Source organism: Podarcis bocagei (genome assembly GCF_964188305.1).
Source record: "Podarcis bocagei genome assembly, chromosome: 8".
In the NCBI taxonomy this organism is placed as follows: Eukaryota; Metazoa; Chordata; class Lepidosauria; order Squamata; family Lacertidae; genus Podarcis; species Podarcis bocagei.
The window spans coordinates 29273129-29300712 of NC_138133.1; the positions used below are offsets into that span (position 1 = coordinate 29273129).

The following is a 27584-nucleotide window of genomic DNA, read 5'->3' on the forward strand; positions in this document are numbered from 1 at the left end:
CTGCTGCCGCCCCTAGTTTCCGAGCTGCACCCCTCCCAGCCCTGCCCCAAAGAGAGGTGCCTGCCAGAGCTTATGGCCAGGGATGCTGCAACAAACAGCTGTGCAAGCCTTCGGGAGACTTGAGAAGGCATCGGAGGAGGGAAGGAAGGAAAGAAAGAGGGACAGAGGCCAGAGTTGCCCGTGGCACCCCTGGCCATCATTCAAGGCACCCCAGGGTGCCACAGCACACCGGTTGAAAGCCACTGGTCTAGGCACACTTTTGGATATGGTGAATGAAGACCTGAGGTCTACTAGTAGTAGCCCAGATCTGTTGCAGCTTTGGGCTTTCACAAACACTTCCAGGGTTTGCGGTCTTGTGCATGCTGGGCTGAAAGTGAGCCACTCAGAGGACTTCGCCCCCCCCATAAACTACTTGAGGGCCCTCCAAAGGTTAATGGGCGTTGCCACTCAAATGGTGTGTGCGTTGGTTGCATTGTGTGATTGATTATGTGGGGCTTACCTGGCCACCCCCCTCATATTTTATTCAAGTTGGCATCCAGGAAACATGTGCAGAGCGACACTCTCAATATTCCATGTGGGCGCCTGGTGCCTGGTTTGCTTAGCTTTCTCCGTGGACTCCATCCATGCTGGCATGTTATATTAACACATTTTCAGAATGTGCCAAGCAGGTGTAAACCTTAAAGAGCAGGCTGAAGGAACAAAGGTCATGGGTAACGGAGCTTAGGTGTTCCTCTTAACTGAGCTGCTGCTTATACGCTTGTTTGTCTAATCACATTAAATTCCAGACACTGTGGCCAGAGAGGAATATAGTTGTAGTGGGGGATGTGGAGAGAAGCAGCCCACGGCTAACAGGAGTGCTCCAGATAATATCAGTTGCACATTGTACTGATACAAAGATTTTCTAAAGCAGGCCATCGCTACTATGCCCATTCTGTGCCAGGAGCATTTATTCACTGCTTTGTGACTTTTTCAGAGGACTGACAGAGCATGCAGCCTATCAGAGCTCCCCCCCCAAAATGTTAGCCTTTGTGTTCAGTGTTCAAAACTAGATAGGTGCCAGGCGCATTTTGCACTTGTGACCAAGTGAAGATGCCCAGGACCCTGGATGGCACCTGACGTCTCCACCATCTGGAGGTGCATGCCCGGGGATCATTGGGTCTTGACGCACTAATACTCCATCCTGTAGAATTCTATCAGATATATTTTATCTGCATGCTTGGAATGAATTTCAGGAACCAAAATGCTTTTTCTGTGCATCCTGTGCTTTAGTTAATTGTTGTATCTTGTTTTCACTCACACCACACCATTGCCCCACTCACAGTTGTGAAGAATGTTCTTATGTTATGAATGGTCTGTATCGCCATTAAGAAAAAGAAGTAGGAATAGGCCAATATATGTGGACTGACCTTGGATCAAGTGACTTTTCTTTAAGTTCTCAAAGTTCTTTACCTTGCCCAAGGTTGTCATCTGAACTAGCCAGATGTTTAACTGAGAATCAATTACAGTCAGTACGTCATTTGAAAAATAAGACTTTAGAGCTGCCTTACCAAAAAATGGCAACTAGACATTATGTTTTGGCGACTGTAACCTTGGCTTAAGGGGGCATTTGTGCCTAGCTGATATATCTGAATTTCTAACACTGTTTGCATTGTATACCTCGTAAGTCCATACACACCTAATGGAGGCTGTGGTTTTGAGATTTGAGTGAGATTTGAGTGTTAGTTATACAACTGCCCAGCTTAAGGGATTTTCTAGTGCTGAGCTATGAACGTAACAAGTGTCAGTTTTTCATCTCATGTGGAAGTGCTGTGAGAAGCATGATAATTTCCTGGATGTGAGGGTCAAGCATCGTTTTTATCCATAACTTGTAGATATAGCTCACACATCCTTAACATAAGCTAAGGATATGTATGTTCATAGATATCACTGTGGAGTTATCGGATGGTTGCTTAAATATGGCAAAGGAAGCCTCCTACACACTATTGTGTTTATTGATTTATTTATATTTGTACCTGGACTTCCGGGTTAGCGCGATCGGCTAATGGCGGATTCCCTCCGAGCTCCGGAGGGAATCTGCTTGACAGGGGCCGGGTCTTGCCGTGCCGGCGACCCTCAAAAACCACGGGCGCGGATGCCCGTGGACATGGTGACTCGGCGGGCACCGTTAGCGCCCTCCCGACCCGCGAAGGAGCCTTTTTAAAGGCTACGGAACGGGTGACGGGGAGCGGCGTGGTGCTGTGAGTCTTCTGCTTCCCCTGCCGAGCGAAGCCGCATGCCTTTTGTCGGAGAGCGCTGACTTCTTCCTTCTAAAATTTGGACTTAAAATCAAGAACAACAACCCGTGAGTAATTTGGAAATTGGACTAAAATTATTTCGTTTGCGGATTTGATACGAGCGGGGGAGGTGAAAAGAGGAAGTCCGTCTCCCCCCCATTGTAAACAGTTTAAAGCAAGGATCTGCCAACTAAGGTTGTGAGAAGAGCTGTTTTTTCTTCGTGATTGGACAAAAGTTATTAATTCCACGGATTTAAAAGTCTAAGTTATTGTGCTGGAGGACAAGAGTCTATTTGTTTAGATCAAGTACCACTTTTCTCGAGACCGGGAGTAACCCGTGAAAAGAGCCTGCTGAGGATTTACAGAAAACTTTTGACAGCTGTCAAATTAGCTGTCAAAGTCGGGAAAAACTGAAAGCTTTAGCTTTAGCCAGTTATATTGCTACAAAGTATTGAAAGTAAAGAAAGATTGATACAAATAAATTTGACTTTTGGATCGGAAGTGAAAGGAATATTAAGTAACCAGAATCCCTCTAGAGGGGATTCACGGACATTACAAGAATGGAAATAGGTCGGAAAATACGAGCTGATCTGCAAGAGCTTGTCTTTCTCATGGGAAAGCTGCGAAAGATGTATGAGCAAGGCCATGTTTTGTCTACAAGTCCTACAAAACCAAAGTCAACAGAAAATATATCTACTGAGTTGGAAAAGGACTTGATGTTCAAAACACAGGCAGCTGGACAAGAAAAGAAACCAAAGATTGAAGAGGAGGAAAAGACACTTGCTGAACAGGAGGAGCAGAAAGGAGGGGTGGCTGAAATGCTACAGAAGACAAACAAGAGCCGGGGACCTGTCAAGACGACTTCAAGCTCGACCAAGGTGAAAGCTGGACTATCTGGGACATATAGATTTAAGAAACAGAGTTGGAGCTCCACCTTTAAACAAGTAGACCTGGCTGGAAGAATCATGGTCAGTACTGAGAAAGTACCTCTTCGAGTTTGGGTGTTAATCATAAGAGACCTCCAAAGAAGCCGGCTGAAAAGGACTGAGAGAGATTTGAGAGCCTCGGACATAAGGTCACCAGGCTAAAAAGATGGACTAATGGATTTTGGTTTGGGATTGAAACCGGGGAGAGAAGGGTGGGGTTTGGAAGTCCAAAGGGGGCCTGATCTTTATTTTGCAGTGTAAAAATTTTATGTTGTTTATCATTATAAGAATGGGGAATTCGTGGATGGGAATTAGGGTCAACCTTAGGAAAAGTATTTTCTCTCTTGTTTTTTCTTTTTTTCTATATATGACTAAGGTATATAATTTAAAAGTTGCTGAACAACCTGAACTAAATACAATAATGAACTAAGGGTTAAACCTATTACAAAGAAGTATACCAACAAATTATGGTTAAGACACTAAGGATAAAAACTTGTTGAACAAATAATTGGAGCTGGAATACAAGAAGGGGAGGTGTGGGGAAGTCATGAAAAGAAGTTACTGAAAATGAGACTTAAAAGGTGGAACCTTTTTTGTTTTTTGTGTTTTTCTTTGTTTTTCTGTTTTGTCTTTTGTACCTTTTGAAACTTTAATAAATATTATTTTTAAAAAAATTTATATTTGTACCACCCTTTATCATAAGATCGCAGGGTGGTTCACAGAATAAGTATTGCATATGGAGCTTGTGCAAAGCCAGCATGCATTGCCACCCCTCCCTGCTGATTCTGGGCAGATGAAAGATAGAACTTTCATAGTTTGGATTGCTCTCTGCTAAGGCAAAGAAAGCTGTTATGAAATGCACTTCTCATGCAGTGCTGCAATCCAATTTTTAAGATTCATCTGATGATATTAGTAAGCACGTGGATGGAGTAACACAGTACAGTACTTGGACTTTCGAAAAGCTCTCACCAAAGACTTCCGAGTAAGCTGAGGAGTTGTGGAATAAGAGGAAGTGCCCTCTTATTGATCAGTAACTGGTTAAATAACAAGAAGCAGAGTGTACGGATAAATGGACAATTCTCGCAAAGGAAATATTAAGACATGGGTTTCTCCAAGGAGTTGCATTAGGGAAGTGGTGCTTTTTAACTTTCTCATAAATGATCTGGAGTTAGGGGTGAGCAGTGAGAAGGGCAGGTTTGCTGATGACACCCAATTGTCCAGGATGGTAAAAATTATTTTAAAAAGGTTGCAAGGAGTTCCAAAAGAAGCCCTTCAAATTTGATGAATGGACATTACAATGAGAAATGCTGTTCAATGTGGGGCTAGGGGTGGGGGAAGTAAAGTGATGCTCAGAGGAACAACTCCCCCCCCTTACTTCACATGTATATTGAAGCATCATAGGGTCTAAATGCAGCCAGTGCATTTACATGCAAGAATGAGTCCCATGTTTTCATTTCAGTGCTGAGTTATTTCTAACATTAGATTCCACAATCAATCATGCAATTTCATTTCGTTTCAGTACTTCATGGCTCTGTTGGTTTCTGGTTTCTCAGTAATTCTGCAGACTATTCTTATGTTCTTTATCTTTAATAACAGGATGTACTGTACACACATTAGCATAGGAGTCAACTCCTAGGGACCAAGGTCCCTTTGGCCCCCCCAGTAAAATATTTGAGCCCACTCCAAAAAATTACAAAAAGCATCCAAATCTCTGCTGGAAGTGCAAGAAAGAGGTGGGGACATTATACCATATGTGGTGGGGATGTAAGGTGGTAAGACAATTTTGGAATGAGATACATGAGGAGATCAAAAAGATCCTCAGGAGCTCTATTTCAAAAAAACCAGAGTCATACTTATTGAGTTTATTAACAAATGACATACCCAAGTAAGGCGTTCTCAAAGTAAAGGAAGGATTGAACTCTGATTAATAAGAATACACACAGAGGCTTGAACCAGCAAGACTCTGGGAAGGGTGCGTATAATAATCTCTCTCTCTCTACCCCTTGGCCCAGGTCGTTTTATTCACAAAAGAACTTTTTACAGAGTGTTCGTAAGAACCAATCAGATTTCTTCTGAGCATTTCAACAAACCCCACGTGGAGACAAAGTTAAACTACCAAAACTAATTAAGCATGGGGTAAATAAAACAGAACTAAAAAGGAGTGCATTTGGCAACCCCGGGAGGTGATAAACAAGCAGGATGGCCAGGAGGACAGCGATCATTATCACCTTTATGTGAGACCTGTGTCCTAGCCCTAAGATTAACATCCTAAGATTAACCCCCTAATGCCTCAACAAATGAAACGGATTTGTAAAAATGTTACATGGGGGGGGGGGAAATACGAGGCACTACACTTCTGTAAAACAAGAAAATCCTGAATAAAATATACCAAGAAAAAAGAAAAAAACATATCAGAAAAGCTACATCAAAGAAACTGCCCACTGTCTTTGATGACCCAGGATGCCTGCCTGGCAAAGCAACTGGCTGTGTACGTGACTGGTCAAGAAAGAGAAATGGAACAGGGATGCAGAGGTGTGGATTGATCAAGAATCATATCAAAATAGTTTCAACCCAGTCAATGCAATGCTTTCATTGCTGACACAGATGGCTTACTCTATATTTGTTATAATTCCTCATAGCAATCCCACCTGATCACTACACCCAAGGACAAAAGGAATATATTTTTGTATATAACCACAGCTGCAAGAATACTTATGGCAAAATATTGGAAATCAGAAAAAGTACCACAAATGACAGAATGGCAAGTTAAGATTTGTGAGTTTGCTGAGATGGCAAAAATGACTGCATCAATCAGGGGCTGCTCCAATCAAAAATTCTATACAGAATGGGAATGCGTAGGGGAATACATGAAGAAATATGGTGTTAAAGCAGAACTCTTAATAGGCAATTGTTAAGTGTGTAAGGACAAAAGAAGTAATTATAATTTAACAGTTTTCATGTTACTCTATTTTATTAAAGCAACTAGAAAGAAATATTATGATGGGAAGATCTCACACAGGTGAAGGGAAGCAGTGGGGAGGAGGGGAGGGTTAGGTTGAATATGGGAAATAAAGTAATATATGGGACAGCAAAGGATATAATAGATTTTTATAGAATAGTAATATATTGTAACCAGAATAGAAGTTCAAAAGGGGAAGTAAATGTATTTTTAGTATTTTCATTATTTTAATAGTTATTATTATTTCTTATTGGTAGAAGGCAATATTAATTTAGGCTTCTTCGTTTTGCTGTCTGTATAATTTTCTGAAGTTAATAATTAAACAAAAAAAAAAAAGTTGATGGGCATTGCCATTCAAATGGTGTGCATGTGCCACAACATGTGATCGATTATGCAAGGTGGGGCTCCTCTGCCCCCCTATTTTATTCAAGTTGGCACACCTGGATGTTAGAACACATTGACTGTTTATCTCAACAGATCTCAACAGATTAGGTTGTTCTTAAGCATGTTCTTAAGATTGATTTGGCAACCAGCTGCCTACCCTGCTTGTTGGCCATGTAATTGTGGTCTGTTTGATGTTGGAATAAGGCTGGCTTTTTAAAAAGTTTCTTTTGCATTTTCTCTTAATTTCCCAGCAAAGAATTCCATTCTGTGCAGCATTCAAAGATTCCTAGATTTCTTTGTCACATGCTTCAGATTTCTTCCTACCAGCAAATTCTGGCTGTTCTTATAGATTTTTAGTCACTGAATTAATCATCAAAGGAGAAAGCTTGTTCAGGGCTAGCAAATCAATATTTTGCTCAGCCATTCTGAATTCTCCCATGTTCTTTCTGATTAAAACAGCCTGACTCTTCATTTGTTCAAGCGCTCCACTTTAGCATCCTGTTCTCTCAGCTGACCTCAATAAGCAGCGAGCCTGATCTTAGCAAACTTGTCCTACAAGTTTCTTTCGTCGGTTTTTGGGAATGAATTTTTGTTTCACGGGTCAAAGGCTATAGCTCAGTTATGATGCACATGCTTTTCACACACATCCTGTGGCCTTTAGTTGAAAGGTTCTGCTTGAGACCCTAATGCATCACTGCCAGTCACAATACTCAGTCCTGGGCTAGATGTAGAAGTTATTTGTTTCTTAGTGCTGGGGTATGTTTTTCATGCTCAAGCCCCCTTTCACAGGTCTTCAGCAAGTGAGTTGTGACCTGCAGGTGGATCACAAGCACATACTAGGTGGGTCAGAGCAAAGCTGTTTTCCACCATATTGTATTCCACCTTTGGATAACCAGACCAAAAAAGGGCACTATAAGGAATGTGTAGACTAGGATCCAAGTGGGCTGAAAGCAAAGAGTAAGGTTACCATAACTTCCATCATAAAGCTTCAGTATGCTGATGACAATGTAGTGTGTGCACACTCAGAGGATGACCTCCAAACCATCCTAAATATCTTCGAAGAGGCTTACGGAAGCTTGGCCTATTGCTCAGTATCCAAAAAAACCCAAAGTGCTACACCAGCAACCACAAAACAACCCCTCTGCAGCGCCGCAAGTCCAACTTAATGGTGTAACGTTGGAAAATGTCGACCTCATTTCCTACCTGGGCAGTTATCTTTCCACAAGGGCCAACATGGATGGCAAAATCCAGCATTGCCTGAGCTCTGTGAGTGCAGCTTTCTCCCGACTGAAGTGCACAGTGTATGAGGACCAGGACATTCACAGGGAAACCAAAATGCACGTTTACAAAGCCATTGTACTACCAACGTTACACTTGCGAAACATGGACCACTTATAAATGTCATCTCCATCTAACTCCTCAAAAGATTCCATCAATAGTATCTCCAAAAAAATTTACACATCACATGGGAAGACAGGCAAACTAATGTCCGTGTACTGGAAGAAACAAAGATCACCAGTGTCGAAGCAATGATTCTTCAACATCAACATCAACTTCATTGGACTGGTCATGTTCAGATGCCTGATTATTGTCTTCCAAAGCGACTACTCTACTCCCAACTTAAGAATAGAAAGCGAAATATGGTGGACAACAAAAGAGGTTTAAAGATGTTCTCAAGGCAAATCTTTAAAAATGTACAGGGTAGTATAAGCACTGGTAACTGGAAAACACTTGGAGAACAGCCTTTACCAAAGATGTTGTGGACTTTGAAGAAGCATGAACTCAGGGCAAAAAGGAGAAATGAGCTAGGAGGAAGGCACGTTTGGCAAACCCTCACCATGATCAACTCCCACCCGGAAACCTATTTCCCTACTGTGGAAGGATGTGTGGATCCAGAGCTGGCCTCCACGGTCACTTATGGACTCACTACGATAACCATTTTCATGGAAGACAATCTTACTCGGCAACGAGTGATCGCCAAAGAAGAATGGATTCCAGCTTCAGATAACCAGACCGAAAAGGGGCAGTTCATGTGTGTCTAGACTAGGATGTGTTCTGAGGAGATGTTCATTTTATCAGTTTCCACAAGTGCTTCAATGTGGCAGGAGAAAGGCATATATTTTTCATTATTATTACTTATTAAGATACATATTTCTGACCAATCTTATGCTTGTGCCTCCTCCTGCCACTGGTTTTCATTTAGTAGTAATTCTGACTTAACACTATGTATATTGCTCAGTGAATTGCTATTTTAGGATTTATAACATGCATTACTACCAGTATTAAGTATAAATCCAATGTGAAAGGGGGGCCCGTGGTGCAGCTTGGGAGTCGAAGGTAGATTCTGGGTCTGGACCAGTTGAAGCTCTAGCTCAGTTACTGGCATCTTCAGTTGAGGATCTCACTACCAAGTCTAGAAAAGGGTTAGGAAAAACAATATTTATGTCATGTGATGCAGCATCTTATTTGTTATTGGCCTACAAGTCTCATATCTGTTTTTTTGTGGTTCTCAGAAGCATATCTTAAAGCAAGATTAGTGTCCTACTGCAACTGTGCCGACAAATTGGTGCCCCTTGTGTCCACTGCAGTCCCATCTCTGACCAGTACTTCTTTTAAAGCTCTGTATTTACAATACTGTACTATGCAAGATTATGCAGCACCAGTAATTAGTTTTCCTGTGTACTTGGCACCTTTTGCTTAACGTTGTGTCTTCCTTTAAAATGGCATCAAAAGCCCTTTAACTTTTATAACAACAAAGTCTTGTGTGACACCTCAAAAACTAATAAGTCCACTTCATCAAATGCATGGTTGCCAACATTACAGGTGCATAGAATCATAGAGTTGGAAGGGACACAAGGGTCATCTAGTCCAATCCCCTGCAATGCAGGAATCTCAGCTAAAGCATCCATGACAGATGGCCATAAGAACCTCCAATAGAATCATAGAACATACATTCACTTCACTCCCACAAGTGTGTGTGTGTGTGTGTGTGTGTGTGTGTGTGTGTGTGTGTTTTGTGATCAGTACCCAAGACCTTGGAAAGAAGGGAGAGACATCTTGCACAAACTGTTGTTCTATCCAAAATTCAGAAGTGGATTAAACATGGCAAAAATATTTCCTTTGGAAATTCCAAATATATGAATCTTTGTGTTGGCCCTGGGACATTTTTTGATTGCCTCAGCCACTCAGGGCAGCTTTCAACAGATATAAAAGTGTAATAAAACATCAAACTTTTAAAACTTCCCTATACAGGGCTGCCTTCAGGTTTCTTCTAAAATTGTATAGTTATTTATCTCCTTGACATCTGATGGGAGGCGTTCCACAGGGTGGGTGTCATTACTGAGAAGCTAGAGGCTGTTGGCACAATTCTATGCCTTTTGCCTCAAAAGTAAGACAAATGTAAGTGGGTTTAGGATTGCGCCCTTTGCTCCTTTCCAGAGCTGGACTCATGTATTTTCTGGCTTTAAAAAAATGCATTAGGCACCATATCCCCTGTAGCAAGGTACAGTGGTACCTCGGGTTAAGTACTTAATTCGTTCCGGAGGTCCATACTTAACCTGAAACTGTTCTTAACCTGAAGCACCACTTTAGCTAATGGGGCCTCCTGCTGCTGCCGTGCCGCCGGAGCACGATTTCTGTTCTCATCCTGAAGCAAAGTTCTTAACCCGAGGTAATATTTCTGGGTTAGCGGAGTCTGTAACCTGAAGCGTATGCAACCTGAGGTACCACTGTACTCTTATCCAGGGCTAGAAGAGGGTGTTACTGGGGCTAGATTGAACTTGTGTGCATTGGTGCCATCAGTGCAGTACTTTGGGACAGAGGTTCTGGGTTCACCTTAGGGGAATGAACAGGAGAGTCTCTGAACACACCATGGCTGGCTTACCACCTTTTAAAGGAAAGGATGCAATACATGTTGCCAACTAAAATTAAGACGAGCGGATAAGGCTATTAAGTCCAAAGGCTCTAATTACCTAACTGCATTTGTACTTGGGGGCGGAGATACATGACCTAGGAAGGCCTGTAAAAAAGATTTTTTTCCACAGCATTCCTTGCAGCAAGAAAGAACTTCACTGCCACCTAATGAATTAGCAGTGTTAGTTCTTTGCAAGAAGCATGCCAAGGGAATCAAAGCACTCCAGCTAGATAGGGAAAGGTTTATGAGTGGCGCTTATTATATCTGCTGTTGTATCAATGCAAAGCTACGCAGGGGATCATGGGCTTAGCCTGGATTTTTGTGGGGGGGGGCAGGCCTTTTGTTGGGGGGAGCAGAACCTCAGTTTGCTGTGTCTTTTTTTTAATTGATGGGGGGCAGCTGCCCCTCCCTGCCCCCCTTGGCTGTGCCCATGCAGGGGATAATATATTTAAATCTTTGAATGAAGCTCAGTAGGAATACAAAAGGCCAAAACAAAATGGGTCTCCTTAAGCTTTGATGTACGTAAGTCTTATTGTACTTTCATGTTCAATTCTGAGATGCGTTTTAAGAGAAAAGTAAGAATGCTTACAAGTTCACTTGCGTACTACAAAAAGTGTAGAAATTGTGAGCTAATCTGACCCTCTTAAAATCAAACAACTTTACACTGGTTTGTTACCAAACTGGCAAAAGGGTTTGCTGCAATATTGATTTTTAATATATATAATGTAAACCAGAAAAGGTAAAAAAGTAAAGGTATGGTTTGGGTAGGCAGAAACAAATAAATATTTTATTTAAAATATGCATGTATTTATGTAAATATTAATTTAATAATTATGTATGTTAAACTTATTGGGATATTTCTGATCTGACCTGACCTGACCTGATCCTTTGTGGAGAATGCATTTTCTTTATTTTTTGATAAATAATAATAATTTATTACCTATTCCCCATCTATCTGATTGGGTTGCAGAAGCCACTCTGGGTGGCTTCCAACGTAATAAAAACACAGCAAAACATCAAACATTAAAAACTTCCTAGTACAGGGCTGCTTTCAAATGAGCAAGTGGCGACCCTAAAGGAGACTCTCTTGCCAATATATCTGGCTATTGTATGGGAGAGGGTCTAACATAGCTCCTGAATATGCTAGAACATACCTTTCCCCACTCTGTCAGACATCCGACGTAGGCAGCAAGATGTTTATGTAGAGTGAATTTCAAGTCAGTCCTGATTCTAAGGTCTACTCCAGAATTTCATTGGAGTGGAATGATCTCATTCTGCTCCCCGCCCACCAGAACTTTGCAAAACAGAACCAGATGGTTCCACCCATTCCTTGTTAAATTGAGTAATGGGGTGCAGATGCATTTTGACTCCAGTGGCCATGCATTTACAGTGGTACCTCGGGTTAAGAACTTAATTCGTTCTGGAGGTCTGTTCTTAACCTGAAACTGCTCTTAACCTGAGGTACCACTTTAGCTAATGTGGCCTCCCGCTGCCGCCGTAGCCCGATTTCTGTTCTCATCCTGAAGCAAAGTTCTTAACCTGAGGTACTATTTCTGGGTTAGCGGAGTCTGTAACCTGAAGCGTATGTAACCTGAAGTGTATGTAACCCGAGGTACCACTGTACATGCATTCATGTAACTCAATAGCAGAGCACATGCTTCGTATGCAGAAGGTCCCATGTTCAGTTCATGGCTTCAGTTCCATGGAGGACAAGGGAAATAGTCCTGAACCCCTAGAGCTCTACTGTTAGTCACAGTGTAGACACAGCATGGGGCTAGATGGGACATAATATAAGGCTGTTTGGTGTGCTTGCTGCACTATTTTCCTCCTATGCTCCCATAGCTGTCATCAATAATGCAGAGTCTCAGCTATTCTGTAATAAGTACAGCAAAATCCTTTGTGAGCTGAAACATTTAAGTATTTTATTTAAGGGTAAACTGTTATGGTCAGTTTACAGGCAGACTTTCCAGTGAAGGACAGGCCGTTGCAGAACAAATGATTGCAACTTACAAGCTAGGCAAGAACCATCTCCAGAACCCTCAGTGTGAGAACAGGGTTATAGCAAAAGCACAAACTATGGATGCACTAACTCTCAGATGGTCATCTGAATCCATTCCACATCAGGTGCCAGGCAAGGCAGGGGTAAATCAAGTAACCAAAGGAAACTTCATTGTGATTCGGTATTTGTCAACTCAAGGCAGGACATGATTTTCACAAAACGCAGCAAAGTGAGCTTCCAGCCTCAGGCCAGTTACTCAAACCCAACTTTTCAAAGGTGCCCCCATAGGAATGTGAGTTTGTAATGCTGCAGCAAAGAAGTGAGAGCCATATCCACTCAGGAGGCTTTGGACAGAGCCAAAGTTATAAAGCTTTTTGGCCCTCCAAGAAATCCCCTTTTACTGCAGTTGTTTCCTCAGAGACTATTAAAGCAATTTCATAGCTATGTTGCAATCTTCTCCCACCTTCCCTTCCCCCTGCCTCCTTTTTCTCCAAGGAGAAAATGAACCACGGGTTGTTTGGCAATACTTTGTTTTCACCCCTCCCACCCCCTTAAAAAAATGTAATTTGAGTTCACTTGGCTGTTTATTTGCAGCTTCTAAAGAGCTGGACTCCTAAAAGTAGATGCCTCAAAGAGGATGCGTGACCATCATTGATTTCCCAAGAACCAGAACCAGAGTTGCACAGCATTTCCTTGGCTGCTGAGCTGCTTTCCCTTTCCATCTTCCGTCTGTATCCACTGTTTTGTGAAATCTGGGAAAGCGAAGTGCTTTAGAAGTTAATGCCCAGAGAAAATATAGCCAGTGATAACTGCAGTCAAATTAGAAGTGATTAAAGTTACAGTTGGAAAGGGGCATTTTGCTCTTAATTCCCATTTTATTAAGTATAAATTAATTGGAGACCTAGAGTGCCTACTGGACTGAATGCTGAGTGTAGAATTACTTCAGTCAAAACTCATCTTGGCTATGGATTCACTGGGTGGCAGCTGAAAAGCTGCACGTTCCTCAGCAAGTCTGTATTAAGCATTACTTTACATACCACTACAGAATGGGCCCTCACTTTGCATTTATTGTTGCAGCTGAAATGATCTACCCCTGAAGTAGAATTTACCTGACAATTTCATTTATATTTCAGTCTTCCTCCAAAATATATAGAAAACCATTTCAGCCTCAAAACCACCTTGTGGTCTGGGTTGGACTGAGAGATAGAAACCTGCACAAGGTCACCTAGTAAGCTTCACAGCTGAGCAGAGATGTTAACATGGGTTTTCTATATGCAAACCGAGCATGGGGACACTATACCATGCATTTTGTACACTGTGCACTATATTCTCTGCCCTCATAAAAGGCAGACTGTATCAAGGGAATTGCAGTGAATGAGTACCTGGTTTCTGAAGTATTAACTTCCATGCAAATGCTGAAAATAGAATGCGGACAAGGAGAGTAGGGTGTGGGGTTCAGCATGGCTCGACAGAATTATTGCACTATTCTTTTTTGTGTAAATCAGGTAGGCATCAAGTGGGACAGACTTTTGGTGGGCATATACAGTATGTATAAGACTTACATGGGCTTTCTATAAATTTAGCTGTAATGGTTTCCCTATAGAATCCTGAACAGTTGTTCAGTGAAGGTGCTGAGTTCTCTGATAGAGGTCCCTAGCTATCCAAATGGAGCTACAGTTCCCTAAGTTTATTATTTAAAGACAGCATGGCGGCTAACTCAGTTTAAGTTTGCCGTGCAGACCTTCCAATTGTCCTTATTTTCTAGGGACAGTCCCAGAATTACAGAAGCTGTCCTAGTTTCTGAATTGATCCAGGAATGTCCCGCTTTTCCTTAGGACATCCTTATTTTCATTGGAGAAATGTTGGAGGGTATGGAGTTATGTGACCCCCCCAAACCAAGGAGATAAGTAACTATACAACCTTTATAAGACATCTGAAGGCAGCCCTGTGGAGGAATTAAAAAAAAAATGTTTTGTGTTTTATTATGTTTTTATATATTGGAAGCCACCCAGAGTGGCTGAGGCAAGCCAGTCAGATGGGTGGGGTATAAATAATAAATTTATTATTATTATTATTATTATTATTATTATTATTATTATTATTATTATTATTATTATTATTATTGAATAGGACATCCCTATTTTCATCAGAGAAATGTGGGAGGGTGTGGTAGTGTAGCTATGTGTTTTAAGTTCCCAGTGGTTTATAGTCTGGGTACTACCCTCACTCCTGCAAATATGAAATGCCTATACGTGGGCTCCCCCGACATTTTATTTTCTTAGGCAAACAGAAGCCTGTATAGTCTGCCAACTTGGTAAGTTAAGCGTGCGGCGCTGTTTGATTATTTTCCCGCATAAAGGTGTTCTACAACTGTAGGAACGTTATTATTTCATGGCACAAACTCCCATTTAAAGTCAGCAGGAGCCATGCGATTTAAAGCTGCAAGAAGCTATTTGATCGTTTACTCCTAATTTGCAAATTTATGAAGCAAATCTGCTGTACCTGATGATTAGTCCCCTTCAGCGGCAATTCCCATGCCATGAAAATAAGAGGCAGTGGCATACGCATGCTGTAGCTTTCTCTGTGTGAATGGCTGGGCTCTCTGAATCACACAAGCCAGAAATAACGTGCTGCATTTAAACAATGCTAGCTCTGTGATGCAAACCGACAAAGGCAGTAAGAACTTAAAGTGGCCCTGTCAGAGACAGCTGAAAAATTTAACCTGCCAGCCAGCTTGTGTTTGGACCGACGAGTGTGGTCACTTAATACGGCAATGTCTTTGCTCTTGTGTGGTTCTCTGGAAACTGGCAAGCTGTCAGAAGAGTCAAAGATGATTCTGTCTGGTCAAATGGAACACGAAGTCGGGATTGCAATAGCCTAACAGCCTCTTTGCTATAAGAACGAAGCCAGGAGGGAAGAGTGTAGCACTTGGACATCACGGCAAATTTGTATCACACCTGTGACCAGATCCACCAGGCAACATCTGTGAATCAATGGGAACGGAGGTGCGTTGCCAGGAACTGCTCCTTCTCCCCTGTAGGCCAAAGGCAGGACTGTATGTATCCTGTAATACTGCACAACTGCAGAAAGAGCACAATAATTGACACTGATCCCGGCATCTAGCAAATCTCTGCTTCCATTAGAAGAAGCAAAGCAAGTGTCTAGACCTGCAAATATTCTAGTTATGTGGGCAATGCCTAGTGAAACCTTCAGAGCCAAAAGGGAACTCAGAAATGTTTTGGGGCATGGGTCTGCCAGGTCGCTGATTTTGATAGCTGCTCGGGAAGGAGCACATTTGGACAAAATGCTGAAAAGTATTAATCATTTCAAGGCTGTTCTGCTCATTTTGTTTCCTTTGTCTGCTACTTCTTCGCAGCCTTGTGGTGCCATTATCCATTGGCCTCACTTTCCCTAGCCTTGCTTGCTCATACTGCAGTTAAATGCAGTTGGCTGTGATTTTCTTTCTGAGTGTCATGGACAATTTTTAAAATAAGATTTTACTTTATTTTTACATTTCTTCCTAGGAGTTCAAGGTGGCATATATAGTACTCCTCCTCCCCATTTTATTCTCACGACATTTTATGCTACCCAGTGAGGTAGATTGGACTGAGAGTGAGTGACTGGTCCGAGGTCACCCAGTGAGTTTCACGGTTGAGTGGGGATTTGAAGCCTGGTCTCCCAGGTCTTAGTCCAATACTCTGACCACTGCACCACCACTGGCTCTCACGCTGGGTGTAGTGGTGTGGTGACCCTGACAAAATTGCATGTCTTGTTGTCACACAGCCAATCAGAATGATCAGCAAATGAGGCTGAGGATTGTGGGGGTGAAAAAGAAGGGAAATGGATCTGAGAAGACCAGAACTGAAACAACAACAAGACGTTTGCAGCATTTGAGCACTCTCCTACTTATGGAAGGGAAAGTGGAACAGCAATGCATTGCCAGCAACCTCTTGAATATGTTCCTCGTGAAGAAAAGAAAAAGGAAATCTTCTTAATTTGATTGTTCGCTCCTCCTTTGCAAATTTGTTATGCGAATCCCCCATAGTTGGTGATTAAGTCTCTTCACCTGCAATTCTCATGCCAAGAAAATAGAGTCAATAACATACACATGCTGCTGCATTACATCCCCCTCCCCCACGCGCTTTTAGGAGTGTGTGAGTCACAGCTAAAAATCATACAAAAGATGCTCAAAGTGGTTAGAGGATTGTACCAAAGTGCTTTCTCCGAGCGCCCCCAGGAAATGATCACAGCAACACAAGTGAATGTGTGGGAGTCAGGGATTAAGAACAACATCCTGTCATTTAGTTTATTTCTAATGAAAGCTGTTCAGTGGTTCAGGTGCAATGAGAGCTCTAATCCAGGATGCTGAACCACAGTGGCAATGCCAAATTTTGAGTACCAAAAAAACCCTAAGAATAACTTACTGGATCAGACCAAAGGTCCATTTAGTCCAGCATCCTCTTCTCACAGTAGCCAACCCATAGGAAGTCCACAAGCAGGTTTTTTTGAGTGTGCAGTTGCAGTGGTGGGCTTTGGGCTATAAAATTGCAGCGGCACCCTGTGCAACACCCACATTTGATGCCCCATTGCCTCTCGCCTCCCGTTCTAAGTCATTGTTGCAGAGGCCCCTGTGGCACCTTCTCAGCTCAGCACTGGTCATGCTCCCCTAAATCCACCTTTGGCCATTGATGAAAAATACAGTGGTACCTCGGGTTACAGACGCTTCAGGTTACAGACGCTTCAGGTTATAGACTCCACTAACCCAGAAATAGTACTTCGGGTTAAGAACTTTGCTTCAGGACGAGAACAGAAATTGCACGGCAGCGGGAGGCCCCATTAGCTAAAGTGGTGCCTCAGGTTTAAGAACAGTTTCAGGTTAAGAACGGACCTTCAGAACGAATTAAGTACTTAACCCGAGCTACCACTGTATGTGCAATTGGAAAGCTGATAACATGCTGTTGGAAAAATGGAAGGGGGAGAAACTAGACTGTTTAGGTTTGGGTGTTAAGTACCATATTTATTCGATTCTAATGCTCACCTTTTTTTGGCCAAATTATGTTGTGAAAGGTGCACATTAGATTCAATGGCACATTTACATTCACCAGCAAATACTTTTTTTTGTTTCAAGGTTCTGAAAATTGAGGTGCGCATTAGATTCAATGGCACATTAGACTCGGGTAAATATGGTCCTTAAATGACAGGCATCTAGGGACAGTATTTACATAAAAGTCCTTCATTTTGAAACTTTAGCTGTCCAAACCATATTAAAATACAGTACCTTATTTTTTGCCAGAACATCTACTTCATCTTCAGGCACGTAAGTCTTTGTCACTTCCTTATAAGTACCACAGGCACTCTTGTTTTTGCTCCCTGTTCTCCTTCTTCTGCAGCCATTGCAAATCAGCTGGTCTGACGTCCCACTCAGCCAATGGCGGCATATTTGAATGGATGTAAAGATAGGACCAGGAAAGCCTTGCCACCATAGTTCATGCATTGGTAATTAGAAAACTGGATTGCTGCTACATAGGGCTTCCCTCGTGCTTGATCCGGAAGGCACAGTTAGTGCAGAATGCTGCAGCGCAATTGCTGACAAGAGTGAGGCCCTGTCAGCATATAACACCTATGCTCGGGGAGTTGCATTGGTTGCCAGTTTTCTACTGAGCCAAGTACCAGGTGTTACTGTTAGCATATAAAGCTCTTAACAGCTTAGGACTGGTATACCTAAAAATTTTAGGACTGGATTGCCTTACCCTGCGTGTGTCCACTCGGCCACTTCAATTGGCGAAATGAAAGAATGAATTGGCACTAGTGTCACATAACACTCGTTCTACGTTTATAAGAACTCAGTTGCTTAGTGTGATGGCACCTGTGGAACTCCCTGCCTATTGAGATCAGGCAGGTGTCTTCACTGTACTCTTTTTGGTGCTTGCTAGAAACATTCTTGCCAACCTAGCAATTCGAAAGGTCAGCGGTTCGAATCCCCGTCACGGGGTGAGCTCCCGTTGCTCGGTCCCAGCTCCTGCCAACCTTGCAGTTCGAAAGCACGTCAAAGTGCAAGTAGATAAATAGGTACCGCTCTGGCGGGAAGGTAAACGGCGTTTCCGTGCGCTGCTCTGGTTCGCCAGAAGTGGCTTAGTCATGCTGGCCACATGACCTGGAAGCTGTACGCCGGCTCCCTTGGCCATTAAAGTGAGATGAGAGCCGCAACCCCAGAGTCGGTCACGACTGGACCTAATGGTCAGGTGTCCCTTTACCTTTACCGTTGAGGTAATTTTAATCCATTTTAGTATTTTAGCTTTTGAATGTTTTAAAGTGTACTGGTGATTTTTTTTTTGTGAATTTGTTTTATCTTTTTGTGAACCACTTTAAAGTTTGTTTGTTTGTTTGTTTGTTTACAATCAAGCAGTATATAAATTTTAGGAAACAAACAAACACCCTTGGCCACTTCAGAAGTATGTGTGAAATTTCCCTGCAGCCACCCATGAAAATTTCACTGTCATTTTCTCTCCCCTTTAATAATTTTTAAATCAATTTCTTTTCTCATTAATTGATGGATAATGCAGAATAATTTTTAGCACAGTACTAATTTAAGGCTGATATTCAACATTAATCAGTAATCATAATCTAAGGAAACCCACCCACTTAATGCTGCTTTTAAAAACTGTATTTCATAGTTTTATGATTTAATTGTTTATTTATGATGTGCTGTACAATGCTTCCCAGAGACCATTTTTATTAGATAATAATTACTTTGAAAGTGCTTTAGAGATACTCTCCTTAGAAATCTTGTATTTGCAGTATTTTCTCTTACATTTATTGTAACGTGTTCTATCCATAGAATTAAATACATATTTTAAACATATTATCATTTTGTACAGGGCCTTTTAAAAAGCCCTTAAAAATAATAATATTAAGAGTTTTACAGTCATTTAACAGTGATAGGCAAACATTTGCCAAAACATTGCAGCTATAATTGCACCTAGAAAAGAGATGAGGTTATTTGTTAAATTTTATTTTGCTTTCAGATACGAACCCATAGCATTTAGTTTTGTTTGTAACAGTTCTGCTTCAACAATGTCTCTTAAGATTGTGTCAGCAAATTGCCAGGCATGCTCTTATTTCGCGAAATCCCCCTCGTAGATGTTTGTGACTTCTGCTGAATTGTAGCCATTTGTTTGTCTCCCAAGATGTCTCTCTGGAGTTTGCCAAGCTGCCTGATACGGGATTTCACACACAGAGGTCCCTAGCTTCCCAAAGCTAGGGTTGAAATTCTCCCTGCACACCGCGGGGTGGAGCTGATCCTCTCGGCTAAGTTGGGACATTCCTCTTTCTGACACAGCACTGTGGTTAAACACTTAAAGAGCCTTCATTCCTTTTAGTGAGAGGGGATTTCCACTGGTGTTGTGTTTCCCCCTGGTTACTGCACCTTGAGCAAAGTTCACTGGGACAACTTACTGCTGGGCTGAATTCAGTTTCCTCTCATGTTGAAACAAATCTGGGTTTCACCTGTTTGTAATAAGAGCTTTCCGCTGGCTCTCTGCCCTTATTCCTTGTGAGCGTCTGTATCTGGCGCTCAGCTTGAGTAGCCGTATGGCCACAATGCATGAATCCCATGAATATGATTACCTCTGTGAGACTAGGCACCGATAGCCCCGTTTTATGTTTGAGGTGTAGGATTACTTAATCACTCAAATGCTGCACACCAAAAATATATGCTGGAGCAGGAACCCAGGAGTCTGAACTTTTCCCTTGCCAATTATTAACATGTTATCAGTCATTTTCAGATCAGAGTTAACACCAGCAGATGCGCTTTTAGGGTAGCACAACCGCACTGGGCGCCACACTGAAGGGGGCTCCACGATGCTGTAGAATGGAGCGGGGGACATGGAGGGCTGAATTTTAGCATTGCATGGAACGCCGCTGAAATTTGAGAGCCCAAAGTAAGCCACTGACAGCAGCCTGCAAAATGGAAATGTCCTGCTTAATTTTTTTTACTGTCTGTTCTGTGTCCCCCCCCCCCTTTCTCGTTCTAGAACATGGATAGGGAACTTGTGACCTTCTAAGTGTTGTTGAACTCCAGTTCCCATTAGCCCCAGCCAGCATGGCCAAGGGTCAGAGCTTTTAGTAGTTGTAAAGAAAAGAAAAACACTGGCGAGTGCAACTTGTTGGAGAATCGCAGGGATGGAGAGTGCTGTTGTGCTCAGCTTGCCCTGCTTGGGTGCTTCCCACAGGCATCTGGTTGAACACCATGAGAATAGGATGTTAGACTAGCTGCTCTTCTGGCCTGATCCAGCAGGCTCTTCTTACATTCATCTTTTGCTGGTGAAAAAAGCTGTACCTGTTGCACTCCTTATTTTCCAGCCAGGTGTCAAAGATAGGAATTATTTCTCCTCCTTTGCACCTGATCATACGTGCCATCTAGGGTGACCGGGGGCCCAAAATTTTCAACCAGGGGGCCAGCTCCCCCAAATCTGCAGCAGCCAGATGTGCATGCTGCACAACATATTTATCTTATTGCACAGCCTGCGCAGTGTGCCCATGTCACTTGCACAAGCCCTGCGGTCTGCGTGTGACTAACGTCAGCACGTCATGCGGCGTGTGCACATGGGGTGAGCACTGTGCACAAGGTGCGCACATGACGTCAGCATGTTGCTCGGCATGCTGACATCATCCGCTCACATCACCTCCCTTGTTCTCTTAGAATGGCAGTGGTGCCCAGCAAGTTCCTGTTGAAAAAAACCCCTGCCTGTGTGACCACAAATAACAGCTTAAACAGGTTCTAGCATTCTAGAGAAGAACTTGGCACCTGTTGAAGACCTTTCTCACAAGAATAATCCTGGGCTTCTGTCACTTACTTTTGGAACAGTAAAATATAGTGTAAATAGGTTTTCATCAGATTGGTTTCTGTTTTGTATATTGCTTTGAGATTTTGTTTGGTATTTTTTATGATAAAATGCCAGCTATTTTTTTCTTAAATAAAAAATAAAAATGGGTCCCAGTGTTGTTGTTTTTATCCTATTCATAGCTTCCTTTCTGTTTAGTACATAGGATGAAGGAATGGTTGAAGAAGATTTCTACCTGCTACCATTAAATGAAAATATAAGGAGGCCTGCGCCCCACAAGTGCCTTACTTTGACCATCAGGGAATGCTTACTTACTTCAGCCAATGTAAGGACCAGCAAAATCATCTCTACTGCCTCAGAGATAAAATGCGGTAAGCCCTCTCCTTCCTTCTGAAGTGTTCATGGGAGGCAGGAGAACCTAACTACTCAGGCAGTACACCCTTTGGTCCAAATCCCTCTCCTCGTGGTCTTCGTTCCCCTCCAAAGTGAAGGCAGGGGAGATGGGTAAACTTAGAAACATTGCACCAAATGTAGACTGCCTGTGTCTGAGCTCAAATTCCTCTTCCGCAGTGGTCACCTTGGTAGTGAAGGGAGGAGAAGCCTTCCCCTCTTAAGTGATTGCGGGTAGGAGGAAGAACACAAAGAGCAGCATTTATCACAAGGTCACACTCTAGCCACTACAATAGTATGAGAGTAATGCCAGCTGTAGTAGCAATTGTCTTTCAGATGCTGAGAAATATTGTTTTCACATGTTGTTTTGCACTGCTGTCTAACCCACTGGACAGCTGCATTGTTTTGTCTAGGCCCACAGATGTGTTTAGTGTATTATAGGATAAATTTCTGGCTATCCCAGCTCCCTCTCTTCAGATAATATGGTCATTTATTTTTATTTTTTATTGGGAAATGTCTGCTCTGTCTACACCTCCTGAAAGTAGATGACAGTGTCAGAAAGCTGCCACTGGTGCTTCCCCTCTTGAGTCACTGTTCTGTTCTCACCTCCACCCACACCTGTTCCTCTCTGCCATTTGCGGGGAAGTCCCAGCCTTCTGCCCAGACAGCAAAGTGGGTTTTAATTGGACAGAGGAATGGGACGGAATTTGACAGAGTGTTCCACTGGCAAATTGGAGTGTTCTGTTGGATACCTTTTGTGCCAGAAGCATATCTTGCATTCCACCAGCATGGTGGGGCTTCCAGTAAGGCCTATGGGCAGTGTGCAGCTCCCTCATCCCATTAGCGCAAGGATACCTGCTTGTGCAACAGGCGTTTCCTCCATCTCTTCCCTCTGCAACCTCCCCAAATGTGGTTTAGAGCAGGCATAGGCAAACTCCAGCCCTCCAGATGTTTGGGACTACAATTCCCATCATCCCTAGCTAACAGGACTAGTCAGGGATGATGGGAATTGTAGTCCCAAACATCTGGAGGGCCGGAGTTTGCCTATGCCTGCTTTAAAGGGTTGGGGGAACCCCAGAACGGATTTAGGGGTGACGCTGGGGAAGGAGAGAGGAGGAAAGTCCTGTTATGCAAGCAGATATCCTTGTGCTGACAGGAGGCTTACATAGTGCTACACTGGAGGCAAGACCTATGCCTCCTCAGGCACAGTAACTCAAGAATAGGTTTGCTCTGCATAAATCAAAGTACTTTGCCACAACTGAGATATGAATCAGGCCACCTGCCTTGCAAAATAAATAGTTTATACATGCCTGTTCTGTTGTTTAATATATTGAAAGGAGCAATCAAAGAATGCTGAATAAACATGTTGGATGGGAAAGCCTGCTGAGTCATCATGACGAAACTATTTCTCTTCAGTTGTTACGCAGGAAAGCATGTGATTTGATTGTTGCCATTGCTTTTTCTTCAGAACCAGGCACAACTGCGGTGATCTGAACAATGGTCAAAGCGATACCAAAGTATGCAGTGCTGAGATTAACAACCCATTCAAATTGCATGTGCCTTGTGCCAGAATATTATGGTCTTAAGTTTGACTATATACAGCATTTATTATCTCTACAGTTATTTGGTTTGAGTGGGGCCTGTTTCATTGGCATTCCCACCAAATGTGCCAATTTTAAGGAAGGCATGAATGAATGTAGGTTAGAACATTCTTTGTCAGATACACACCACGTTCTTCATAGAATCATAGAATCATAGAGTTGGAAGAGACCACAAGGGCCATCGAGTTACATTGATTGGAGGAGTCTGATACTATCCTTTTGGTTGTGTCCCACCAGACTGCCTACACATGAATATTCATATTTGTATTCATATAGGCAAAGGTGGAGTCCACTTAGAGTTTGCCTTTACTTAGCAACCAAGGAATCTCTTTCTTTTCAAAAATGTAAATGGTAACAGGAAAATAGCATGTATTTATTAACTAAATATATTGCAAAGAGTTGTTGATGTCTTTTTTTAAAAGATCTGCTTTGAACTAATAATATGTAATTTGTAGTTTTTATATTCTGCATTATACTCTGCCCTGAAATCTACTCTGATGAAGGATTGGCTATAAATATGCCTAATCATTTTTTTAAAAAGTAAACAATTAGAGCATCAAAATGATATTGCTTTCAAAAATAAAAATTATCCAGTCTTTAACAGGTTCTTCTTTACACACTCACTTCTTGCACACCTTACATTTTTGCTTCATGTGTGCTATTTGTCATAGTCAACTAATCCATTCCTTACATGCAGCCATTTTGGGATTCCTCCATTTTTTTGTGTATCTAAATTTATTAATTTATTTCATGCTGCAGGGCCTCAATTAACCTAAAGCAGGTGTAGGGAACCTTTGGCCCTCCAGATGTTGCCAAACTACAACTTCCATCATCTCAGATCATTGGCCATGTTTGCCGAGGCTGATGGGAGCTGTAGTTCAGCAGCATCAGGGTGAGGAACCCGTCTATCCAGATGTCGGATTACAACTCCATAATCCCTGGCCTTTGCATGCTGGCTGGGGATAATGGGAGGGCCAACAGCATCTGTAGGGTCATAGGTTTCCCCTACCCATGACCCTTTAGACAAAAAATGAAGGGTCTCCTTACTTCTTAAGATCTTCATTTTTAGGAAATGCCAGGATTTCTAGTAACCAGAGTTGTGAACAGTGCTATTTTTCAGGGGGAAAGGGTGCCAGAACTGACCATGAACACCTCCCTTGTTCTCTTAGAATGGCATTGGCACCCACCTGAGAGGTGCCGGAACTGAGTTCCAGTGAGTTCTGGATGGAAAAAAGCTCTGATTGTGAACATTTGATTTCACCAAACTGAATTAAAACTTCAAATCTGCAGAGATGTGTGTGTGTGTGTGTGTGTGTGTTTTACATATATGCATATACATCTTTAGAGTTCTGAAGCTTTATTTCAGATTGGTAAAACCAAATGTTTACAACTCAGGCTTAAAATCCTGACAATGCTAGTATATATATTATCCTGCCTGGTTTTTAAAAAGCACTTTGTTGTTGTTTAGTTGTTTAGTCGTGTCCGACTCTTCGTGACCCCATGGACCAGATCACGCCAGGCACTCCTGTCTTCTGCCTCCCGCAGTCTGGTCAAACTCATGTTGGTAGCTTCAAGAACACTGTCCAACCATCTTGTCCTCTGTTGTCCCCTTCTCCTTGTGCCCTCAATCTTTCCCAACATCAGGCTCTTTTCCAGGGAGTCTTCCCTTCTCATGAGGTGGCCAAAGTATTGGAGCCTCAGCTTCACGATCTGTCCTTCCAGTGAGCACTCAGGGCTGATTTCCTTTAAAAGCACTACTTTTTATCTATTTCCTGGATTTATTTTGTTAATGCACAGATTAATGCATTTTTCTGCTTTTGATACCATATCATTTATGTTGAATTGTTGGTAGGAAAAGTGAGAGGATGAGATAGTTATACATTCTGACAAAATCAACTTCTTGTCCCCAACTGTACCTTGAATAGACCTGCCCAGCCATGCGGAAAGGTTCATTTGCATACTTTGCCTTCTCTTCTAGGTGATTAGTTTGCTTTGTGCAAAATGCTTGATATTTTACTTATTAAAGAAAAGAAAGGGGGGAAGAAAGCTTTTCTATTTTTCCACAAACTGAAAGGCCATAATTTCCTCAGAGGTATATGAAAGCACAGTGTTTGGCACAGAGCCAATATTTCAGATTATGGAAGGATTACTGATCTGCAGTGTTAACTATTTTGTGGAAATTGTTGCACGATCCTCTTCCCCAATATGGCTCTCATGCATTGGCTTCAGCAGGAGGCTGGTTTAGGAAAGTTGCCACTTCTTTTTACGGGAAGTCTCAAGTTTCATTTAATGGCAGGAAAATAAGATGATGGATATATTTTGCTGCTTAATTTCCACCTGCTTTTCTTTGCAGGCCTTTTCTTGCCAGAAATAAAGTGGTAGTTATAAACCTCACTGTTATGTACTGAGTGCAAGTAGATAAATAGGTACCGCTCCGGCAGGAAGGTAAACGGCGTTTCTGTGTGCTGCTCTGGTTCGCCATAAGCGGCTTTGTCATGCTGGCCACATGACCCGGAAGCTGTATGCCGGCTCCCTCGGCCAATAAAGCAAGATGAGTGCCGCAACCCCAGAGTCCGCGACTGGACCTAATGGTCAGGGGTCCCTTTAACTTTATGTACCTGCCAAGGAGTCTTCACATCCTCATTATGGGGACTTCTGTAAGAGCAATGTTTGCTAGCTCATGCCTTCAGAGTTTTCCCAACATTAATAATCCATAAGAAAACTTGGTCATCCATGTCAGATAAAGCAATCCCTTTATCTCCTACATCTGGTGAACTTTTTTATTTATTTCACAAGTGAAAAAGTTCCTAGTGTTGCATAAGAGCTGCAGGCATGAATATTTGATAGCCAGACCTCCCATAAGTGTAACAAATCTGATGTGCTGCTGGAAGCCATTAGGCATTCTGTTTACTCCGTAAGTGTACATTTTTAGAAATCTATTGAGAGTCACAGTCTAAAGAGATTTGAATTGGGGGATTTATTATGCGGCTGAGGTTGTGGATGTAAATTATCTACTTCTCCAGGTGTTTAGTGAACACTTGCATCCACTCTATGTATTTCTAAACTTAATTAATGTTTTTCACATTGGCATCATTCTTGTAGCTGTGTGTTTTAATGAATTGCTACTGTACACCCTTCACTGGTGTGCATTTGTAAGTTGCATGAGTACAGCCATTCTGAGGGTGAAACCAGAAAGTATCAGCCCCACATCTTCTCATCTACCCTTCCACCACCTACAACAATACGCAGTAAAACACCCAACATCAACACACTCCCAGTTTCCCTTTTTCACAAACAGCAGACCATGAAGCAACACAGGGGCAGGAAAACTCTCAGTACATCACAAGTTACCAGGGAGAGAGACAGATGACATTATCTTCTCTTGCTTTTGGCCACCATCTCCCATTAACATCTGTGTTCCAGCTTGGGCTGCCACTGTTCAATTAGGATGACACTGCAATGGTATAGAATTTTATAGAAAAGCACATTTGTAGCTAAACGGCTTTGATAAATTTTGAACATCCTTGATGATCTGTGGAAAACAGCGTGCACTTTTTAATTTTAATTTTCAGCCAGGTTTCCAAACCAATCCAAATTACGCTTGAGATCTGCATTGTTTCATACTCCAGAAATGATGTCTTTTTGGAAACCAGAGGCAAACCAGTATGATTAAACTAACAAAATTTAATAGCTCCAACCAAATATACCACATAGTCAATGTAAATTGAGTAAACTGGAAATGAATATTCTGCGGCTGACATAATGGAACTCTAGACTTTACTTGTCGGTCATGTTGTTAAATCACTTAACTATTTACACACCATGCTTGTTAATGGGGAAATATTTTAATACAATATCTGACAAAGTCGTATTCAAAGGAGGCACACTGAAATCAACAGACTTCAGTTTGTCATGACTGGGGATGGAGAAGAAAGTCAATTCAATTCCCATTTAAAGCCAAATCTATCAAATCTGCACTTTCCAACATAATATGACCTGAAATCCAGCCATACCCCCTGGATTCACACTTATCTGAATTCTGCAATGTAGTTCTCCAGCCAAGCAATGTTTCACAAAAGAATATTGGGGGAAGTATGCCTAAAACTGAATATATTAGTAAACATAACATTAAAAATGTATTCTATTAGGAGAAACTACAAGCAAGCAAAGGGCATGGTGCACAAGATTTTCTGTCCGCCATAAGCTTCCCTTTCAACCTGAAAAATGTCTTAGGCAAAAAATTGCTGCAGCCCTAGAAACATAGCTGTCAAAGGTTACATATTTTCGTGAGTTCAT

General features: G+C 42.1%; 1 protein-coding gene and 1 long non-coding RNA gene across 2 annotated transcripts in view; one reads left to right on the top strand and one right to left on the bottom strand.

Annotated features, from left to right (window-relative positions):
- The window catches only part of TMEM170B (transmembrane protein 170B), an 81435-nt gene extending 53851 nt beyond the window's left edge, over window positions 1-27584 (top strand). Inside the window, exons 4-5 of the transcript XR_014011065.1 lie at window positions 21496-21668; window positions 27437-27584. The gene's annotated coding sequence lies outside the window, so the exon portion shown is untranslated. The remainder of the gene's footprint in view (window positions 1-21495; window positions 21669-27436) is intronic.
- Window positions 1431-5390, bottom strand: LOC308594080. The gene is made up of 2 exons (XR_014011299.1): window positions 3887-5390; window positions 1431-2012 (listed from the first exon to the last, which is right to left on the bottom strand). It is a non-coding gene; the product is annotated as an uncharacterized lncRNA (long non-coding RNA).